This window comes from Dipodomys ordii, unplaced genomic scaffold (genome assembly GCF_000151885.1).
Source record: "Dipodomys ordii isolate 6190 unplaced genomic scaffold, Dord_2.0 Scaffold8, whole genome shotgun sequence".
Taxonomy (NCBI): domain Eukaryota; kingdom Metazoa; phylum Chordata; class Mammalia; order Rodentia; family Heteromyidae; genus Dipodomys; species Dipodomys ordii.
The window spans coordinates 11825849-11835621 of record NW_012267224.1 but is presented as its reverse complement, the minus strand read 5'-3'; positions in this window follow the sequence as shown (position 1 = coordinate 11835621).

Below are 9773 nucleotides of genomic sequence, written 5' to 3'. Positions count from 1 at the left end.
GCCAGAGAGGGTCTATGGACACAATAACTTTGGTAGTCATGAGAGAAAACCAGCATTAATGAAGAGTAATCATGGAAATCTTATCAGTTGGACCATTTAAAACAAAACAATTAAGGGGCTTTTATTTCATTAAGCAACCATAATCACTCTTTATACCATTCTGAGGCTTTAATGAAAAGAGTTCTCTATTTAACCTCAGTTTAAATGAAAAGCTACAAATGCTCTGAAAGCATTAATACTTTTAAAACATAATTCCCTTTCTGAGAAGTTACACTAAAAAATTGACTTCAACTGGAAAAATTATTTCTTTTCAATGTTTTTGATCACACCATTCTTTATTAGAAGAAAAGATGAAATTTCCAAAGTCAAACAGGATTATATAGAAATGTAACCATTCAGTAAATTATGGTAAGTACATGCTAGGAACCTACAGGAAATTACAGTGTTATTCCCTGGGAAATATTATTTAAATAACATTAGACAAAAAGCTAATTCATAATTTGTATGTTTTACAGTATTTATATTTTTTCAACGTATGTGTAGAATAGAAAATGAAAGGTTTTCTACCCTAATTTCAACCACTGAAATAGTCAACAAACTCCTGTTGTTGAAATACAGGTGATCTGCCCAATAGAGGCTCTTGTCTTTCTTCCATTCTGTAAATGACCTTGTTTCCTTCCAAAAATCCTCACCACTCACTGTTTTAAATTTAAAAATCACACTAAAGGAAAGAAGCCACATGACTTAATCCAATCTGGATAAAAATATATGAATCTGTGCATACCAAGTACAGTCAAGAAAATGAATGAAACAGAAAAGGGGAAAATTCACAGCAAACAAAGTACTCATCTGATGTAGACAGTGGTTAAAGCAGAATGTAGCATTTATTCACATGGCATACATATATCCTCAAGTTAAGTCTTCTGTTGTACAAATACACACAGCTATAACTTTTTTGGAAGTAGAAATTACAGAATTTTATTATGGTAGCAAGGTATGTCTTGTTTGAGTTTTCTGCACATAGGTATCCAATTTGGCCAGCATCATTTGTGGAAGAAGCTATCTTTCTTCCAGCCTATATTTTTAGAATGTATGGTGAGCACAAATGGCATCATTATTTGAAAGACTAAGTTAAAACCTAACATAATAAGTACCAGGAAATTATGGGGGGCAGGGAGAGGGTTTGGTAGGCAAGGGGGGAGGGGTGGAAGAATGAAGAGAGAAATGAGTAGAACACATTTTATATGCCACTGAACTGAGAAAAGTAAGGGAGTGGGTGGGTTAAAGGGGGAGAAAAGATGTTGAAGGGATAACAGAGATCAGGATTTATTGTATATATAAACTGCTTTGTTAAATGGAAACATTCCACACATAACCTAAAAATTAAGAAAAATGAAGGAAGGGGTAGGTGGGAGGAGTATTTAAGAATGTTAAAAGGGTGATATTAATCAAGAGGCCCTGTATTCATAAAGTTCTCTGTTGAATCACAACTCCTTTGTACAACTACTTAAAGAAAACAAAACATATATTTAAAAGATGGCAGCAGTGTAATCTTCTATTTTTCCCTTTCTGAGTGGCATAGACGGTTTTTAAAAATAAAATGACTTTATTCCAATGGAAATATGCCGTTTTTACCATCCAAAGGACAATGGATGGTTCAAAGTACATTGGCATTATTAAAATATGCTGCCTGTTTAGCAGAATTTCAAGGTTAACTTGTGCCTTAACATGGTTTGTTGGAATTATCTGTTGAGCATCAAAGGTCACTGCAAAAACCCTTCAATAAATTACTGCAGCAAGCAGCTTTCGAAATGTTTTGATTGGCTTGCAATTCTCAGCAATTTCATCTGTGGTTTTTACAGGATACACGCCAGAGCTGAGATTTGTCATAATCTACTTTGTTTGTTCAAGCTCTAGGAGGTAATCCCGATTGGAATTTTATCAAAATAACCTTATGGCAATAATGATAATCTGTCAGCATCTAGCTTCATTCCCTGCTTTATTCAACTAATGAATACTCTGGAGAAATATGGGTAATTTTCCAGAACAAATTAACCTTAGAGCAGAGCTACTGATAATGCTCATTTTCCTGGACACCTACAAAGCAACATAAATTTAAGTACAGTTTAATCGACCCTTCCAGGCCTGATAGAAATCAAACAGCTAGAACACACATATAATGGTAATTAACCTAAAATGATGCTGGGCTTTAGATAAGTAGTGATAAACATCGCATCTAGAATCCTAATTCCAAGCAAACAGAGAGAATCTGGGAAGCAGGCTGTCACCCATCCCATCCTATGCATCATGTGTGCCACAGTAGTTGAGAAGTGGCTTTTGCTGGCAAGGCAATCTGATTTTTAATTATGCTCTTGTTTCCAGCACATAATGACCATGACTTGTTCAACATGAGCACCATGATGTGAGCTGCATTTTGTTTCCCTCCTGCCTTGATTTTGCCACAGAATTGACAAAATGTAACACTCCATCCTACTAATAGGGCAGCAGGAAAACTAATTGGTATTCTCTGTTTTCAAATATTTGTATCCTCAAGCCTCTCTGCCTACAAAAGCCTGACAGTGTCTCTTCATTATCTCATTATGCTATAATTATTGCATACTCAATTGCCAGGCCCTGAGAGTAAGTCATTTCTGCTATGCATCAATAGAAGTTTGTGCCTCTAGAACGAGATTTAACCAACTTTTAAAAACTCTAATTTAGAGCACAATGCTATTGGTCTCCTGGTAATCCAACACTCGAATACTACTCCCTTTTATTATTTAAATGAAAGAAAAATTCATATTAACATACTGACTCTTCTGGCTCTTAACGCTTCATTGATACTTCTTGGCTGTTTCCTTATACGATACATAGCAAACACCAAGAAGCACGGACTACTATTTCATTACATACACCCTCACGCCTGCAACACCAAAGTTAGCATTCTACTATTCTCACTCAAAAACATCTTTTGAAATTCATGCATTTCTTCACATTTAGCTATTTATTTATTCATTGACTTATTTATTTGTTGATTGACTGTGAAGGACTAACACATTATTGTACATGTCTATAGCTGTACTATACACTGTGTTTAAGCTACACTAAATGTAGAAGGACCATATTTTTTCAATTAAACTTTAATATTAATTTAAATTAACCTTAAACATTAAACTTAGCTTGCAATAACTCTTTTATATATATTTTAAGTTTTTAAACCCGTATTTTGTAATAACAGTTAGCTCAACACAAAAACATCATATAGTCATAAAAATCTTCTCTTTCTCTTTTTGGAGGGAAGTTCTTATTTTTATTACATTTAAATTTTATTATAAAGGTGATGTACAGAGGGGTTACAATTATATACGTAATATAGTAAGTATATTTATCTTTGAACACTTTCTCCCTGCCCAACTTCCACCCACTGCCAAGTCGTAAAGTTCATTTCCAATGTAGAGTCTTGAGAGTATCACTATTGCGTTGGTTAAACCTATGTACTTTGTCTCACCATTTCTGTGATTCCTTTTCTCTTCCCCAAATCAGATGAAACGAATACACAAGACATAAGGTACATAAACCAAAAACACTGACAACAGAGAATAAACCAAAGGGGGAAAAAAGAAAAGAAAAAAAGAAATATCTGAAAATTACAATAAAAAGCCTCTTGTTTCCATTTCATATAGTTATTTCAAAAAGCATCATTTACATTGTCAAATGCACATAGTTATTGAGCCCTTGTGATCCTTGCCTAATAATATTCTCCTTTGTTCTCACTGTGTGATACTCAGGGTGCTGTTTAATTAATGATGTTCAAGAGTAATTATTGGTCTTTTACTATCTATTGGATTAATGTGGAGATTTATAGTCATATTCTAGTTATTACAAATGAGAGAAACCATGCAGCCTGTGTTTCTTTGGGTCTGGCTTACTTTGCATAATATAATTTTCCTCAGGTTTTTCTATTTACTTATGAATGGGGCAATGTCATTCTTTCTCATGGAACCATAGAATTCCATTGTGTATGTATACCACATTTTCTTGATCCATTCATCAATGAGGGACATTTGGGTTGATTCCATATCTTAGCTCTGGTAAATAATGCTGCAGTGAACATAGTTGTGCTGAAGGCATTATTCCAGCCTGGTATGTGGTCATTTGGGTAAATGCCCAGGGTTGCTGGGTCATAGCAAAGCTCTGTGTTTTAGTCTTTTAGGAATTGACTTAACCAAAGAAGTGGAGGACCTCTATGATGAAAACTTTAAAAGGAAATTAAAACAGATTTGAGGAAGTGGAATAAACCTCTCACACTCCTGGGTTGGAAGAATTAACATTGTGAGAATGACAACCCTGCCCAAAGCTATCTACAAATTCAATACCTATCAAAATCCCAACAATATTCTTCAGTGATATAGTAGAAGCAATCCAAAAGTTCATATGGAATAATAGAAGACCCTGAATAGCAAAAACAATCATTAGCAGGAAGAACAGTGCTGGAGGAATATCAATCCCAAACTTTGAACTCTATTACAAAGCCATAGTAATAAAACCAGCTTGGTACTGCCATAAGAACAGGCCTGAGGACCAATGGAATAGAATTGAAGACCCAGAAATAAATCCACAGACCTATGACTATCTAATCTTTGATCAGGGAGTCAAAAACATAGTGGAAAAATGACAGTCTCCTCAACAAATGGTGTTGGCAGAATTGACTACACATGTGCAGAAAACTGATATTAGACCCTTATAGATCACCCTGAACCAGATCAATTCCAAATGGATCAAAGACCTTGATATAAGAACAGATGCCTTAAAATTTTTACAGGAAGGGAGAGGGGAAAGACAAGGGTTCCTTGGCACAGGACAAAACTTCCTAAGTAAAGATCCAGAAACACAATAAATGAAACGTAGGCTGGATGAATGGGATTGAATTAAACTGAAGATTTTCTGCATGGCAAAGTACATAGTGAGCAAGAGAAATAGAAAGACCACAGATTGGGAGAAGATTTTCACTAGCTATACATCAGACACAGGCTTCATATCTAAAATATACTCAGAGCTCAAAAAAAATTAAACTCCCCAAAACAAATCCTCAAAGAAACAACAATCCAATTAATAAATGGGCTAAAGACTTAAAGAGAGACCTCTCAGAAGCAGCAAGAATGGCCAATAGACATATAAAAACTGTTCAGCTCTGGACATAAAAGAAATGCAAATCAATACAATATTGAGATTCCACCTCACCCCAGTTAGAATGGCCATTATGAAGAAAATAAATAACACACTGGGAAGGATTTGGCCAAAAAGGAACACTAGTCCACTCTTTGTGGGAATGTAAACATGTCCAATCACCCTGGAAAATCTTTTTTCTTATATCCTTATTTTATAAAACCTTTGAATTTAATCTTTTTCATCTGGCAGGAGCATTCACATTAGCTGCATTAGGGGTCAGGCCATCAATATTCCTGTCCCATACATTGTCCCATTGCATCTGGTCCATGATGATTCTTATGTTGAATAGGGTTTTGGGGTCATGATGGTGTCATCTTGCTAGATAACCATGAAGCTTCATAATTTCAGCTGTTTTCTGAAAAATTACTTTAGCTTATAAATTTATAAGTAAATGTGTTGGGTGGTATGCAAATGTATACAAATGCATTAACTGAATTATGGTAGATTCAAGCAAGAACTCAAACTGTATAATACCTTAGAAAGGCAAAGTCAAAAGTACAACAAAATGAACACCAGGAACCCAATACTTGATAGGAGTAAGGTAGGACTAAGGGGAAAGGATTCAAAGAATGAAGAGGACAACAGGGGAAAAATGCAATCAAGGATACAATGTATATCCTACAAAATTAAGAAGAGAGGGAAGGAGTGGGTAGGAGAAAGATAGGTGAGAATGTTGAAAGCCATGGCAACATTGATTAAGTTCATTGCATTCATAAACTGTTAAATGGCAACTCCTTTGTATAACTACTTTAAGATACAAAAGCTATGTGGATGGAAATGTACATTTAAGTGATATTTGGTATCCATATGGAGGTTTCCAACATTATGTTTTGCTGAAGTTTTATTATTGAGAGAATATGGCCAAAACATTTACAGCACATCATATGTCTCTGCATTCCAACGTACATGTATCCAACTTCTTAGAAGGAGATACCATTTAACTAGTTCTAGAAGAGCAATCAAAAACACAAGTGGTGTCATTTTCAAGATAGAACAGATAAAATTACCTAATGATCCTGTGCCTTCCTCCGTTTTTGATTTTTGTTTTGTTTGTTTGCTTTTTTTTTTTTGGTCAGTCATGGGTCTTGACCTCTGGCCCTGGGCACTGTCCCTCAGCTCTACTAAGTGAGCCACAGTGCCACTTCCGGCTTTGGTGGTTTATTGGAGATAAGTCTCATGGACTTTTCCTTCCCGGGCTTGCTTTGAACTGCAATCCTCAGATCTTAGCCTCCTGAATAGCTAGGATTATAGACATAAGCCATGGGTATCTGGCTATGCATCTTTCTTAACCACAACCATGACCTGGAAGCAATGGCCTACTTTCAAGATGGAACTTTAACACCTGGGTTGGTTCCGTATCTTAGCTATGGTGAACAATTCTGGCAAGAAGTATGGAGGATCCTCCAAAGACTCCACATAGAGCTCCCCTATGACCCAGCAATCCCACTTCTGGGCATTTACCCAAACGATCACAAACAATGGTATACAAAAGCTACCAGCACAACTATGTTTGTCACAGGATCATTCACCATAGCTAAGATAGGAGAAAAAGAATTTTTTTAATTTCTTAAAAATAAAGGATCAGATTCATTGCTGAATTCTTTTTTCTTTTTTTTATTGTGAAAATACTGTACAGAGGGGTTACAATTACATGGGCAAGATAATGAGCATTTTTTTTATCAAGCATTGTTGCCACCTCCTTTGTTTCCCCTTCCCATCCCTTCCCATCTCCCCCCCTTCCCCCTCCCTCCACCACCTCCCCACTCCCACCCCTGAGCCAAAGCTGTAAAGTTTGTTTTTCGACACAACCTCTTGTACATCTCATTGTTGCAATGGGTCCACTTGTATCCCTATTTAAACAATTTGTTTTAGCCGGGCGCCGGTGGCTCACGCCTGTAATCCTAGCTAGATGTCAGGAGGCTGACATCTGAGGATCATGGTTCAAAGCCAGCCCGGGCAGGAAAGTCCATGAGACTCTTATCTCCAATAAACCACTAGAAAACTGGAAGTGGTGCTGTGGCTCAAGGGGTAAAGCACTGGCCTCGAGCTGAAGAGCGCAGGGACAGCACCCAAACCCAGAGTTCAAGCCCCACGACCAACCAAAATAATAATAATTAATAATTTGTTTTTTCCCTTCCTCTCCCCACGTTACACAAATATAAAATACAGTGAAAACAGGGTGTTAAAAGAAAACTAATACCAATGTGTATCAAAATATCAAGTATCAAATAATTGATTGGGAAAGAATGCTTCCAAATTTTCTATGAAGGCAGCTTTTATTCCAATTCCCAAGCAGTATAAGGTTAGCCAAAAGAGAAAAAAGGAGACAAGACCTCTCATAGACAAAACAACAAGAACAAGAACAACAACAACAAACTTGTAAAAGCCTAGAAAACTAGATTGAACAGTACACAAAACAAACACACACCATGGTCAATTAGACATCATACCTGTAATGCAAGAATGACTCAACATCCAGAAATTAATAAATATGATACAACCCACAAATAGTACTGAGAACAAAAAAGATGACATAATAAATGTGGTAAAGCCTTGGGCTAAATTCAACATTCCTTTATGAATAATAGTCCCCCAAATAAGAAATAACATATCCAGCATTACTGGACTAACAAAAAGGAATAAAGGCACTGAAGACATTGAAGATAATGGCAATGGTGATATAAACGAGATGATGAGGATGATGGTATCCATTTCATTGAGAAGAAACTTGAGTAGCTATCTCTACTCACCACATTCTGAATGTGGAACTTAACAAACTACATGAGGAAGAGACCACCATGAAAATCAGAATCCAAAGTGTTTTTGCAAGAAATTCTAAATTCATCAGTCTGCAGCATTTTGTTTCTCGCGTCATTATGGTGACCACCATAATGTACAAGGAAATGTTATATTTATATTTGAACTTTGAAAGACAGTTCCAAGTACTAGAGCTGTGAAATCTGATTATTGTGCAGCTGTGGTAATTAGACTAATGGCCTCCATTCTAAGAACTACTGCTTGGCCATCTCATTTATTTTATTACCCAAGCTCATTTTTCCAGCTGTGATCATATGCTGACAGAGACTGGCATAAGTGAAAATCAGAGAGCTCTAAATACCATACTGTATGAATTGGTTTGAAATTTAACACCTTGGGGACTTCATGGTAAATTAGTCCTTGTTTAGAAATATTTTAATGACCTTGGCACTGAAGAGTACTTTAAGCTGGCCAATTTAGACAAGAACTGATGACACAAAATGAGAGGATAAAAATTAGCTGATTTTAAGCACCAAAAATAAAAGGATAGAACTTTATGAGTTACTTTAAAGTTTTATGAGCTAAAGCTAAAATGTAATATAGGATAATACTGAAAGTCTGTGTTATCAAATTTTGTGAGATCCTTATTGTTTCATTTGATCCAATTTCTTCATCTTTCCAATCATGCAACATATTTCATAATGTCTATCTTCAATGTCTACATGTCCTAGAAAACACTGTAGAGGTCACATTTGTCCCTCTTCACGGTCCACTATTTTTATTTTGCCAATCGTGAGAGATATTTCTATGAAGATACTTACTTTAAAATAGCATTAAACATATCTGCATAGATAGACAATAATTCATTCTAGTGTATATACGTTAAGTTTAAATTGGAATAGAAAAATTCACAATCAGAAAATAGGGATTTATTACAACAAAGAATATGAGAATGCTACAGTTTTGTCGGACTACTTCTAAAGATTTTCTAAAATATGTTTTTTTAACAAATAGTGATTTAACTTTGAAGGGTCATAACCATGTATATTTATATATAGTATATATAATTATTAATGGACTGAGTATTGGAGAGAATAATTTAAGATATACTCATTTCCTATAATACCTGAACAGTAACAATATATGCCATGCAATAGTCTAAGAGTTCTAAAAAGGCAAGGATTTGAAATTAATGTGTTTAAGTATATCAAATATAGAATTGGGGCAAGATGTTTTCTATTTTCAAAAATATCTGATGGCCATCTATCAGGGACTGTATTTACAGGAAACTAGTTTGACAAAGATTTATAAAAAGAATACCGTATGATGAAAACATACTTACACCTGAATTTCAAGACAGAAAAGCTAAAATTCTCCAACTAGGTGAGTATGTTAGACCATTGGTGTGTAATACAGGTTCACTCAATGATTAATGTCCTACAGAGAATTCAGCTATACCCTGCCTAGGTTATAGCCACTGATTGGAAACCATTGCCATTACTCGTCATCTTCAACATAATACGTGGAAGAGCAAGGGTGTTAAGTTAGGAAATTAATTCTTACTTGAAAGAAGGAAATAGTGACAGCATCTTCCAGAAGACTTGTGGGATATTGTCAAAGAAAGTCATCTGAAATTGAAATGTAATGATGTTACAAGGAGTAGCAAAGATTTCTATACCTCTTGAGGACCAGGAAAGCTAATTCAATTATCATTTTAAAAGACAGCTCGAAGATTGGTGTTGTACATAGATACTGTGAACCTCAGTTGGGCAAAAGAAGGATTTTCA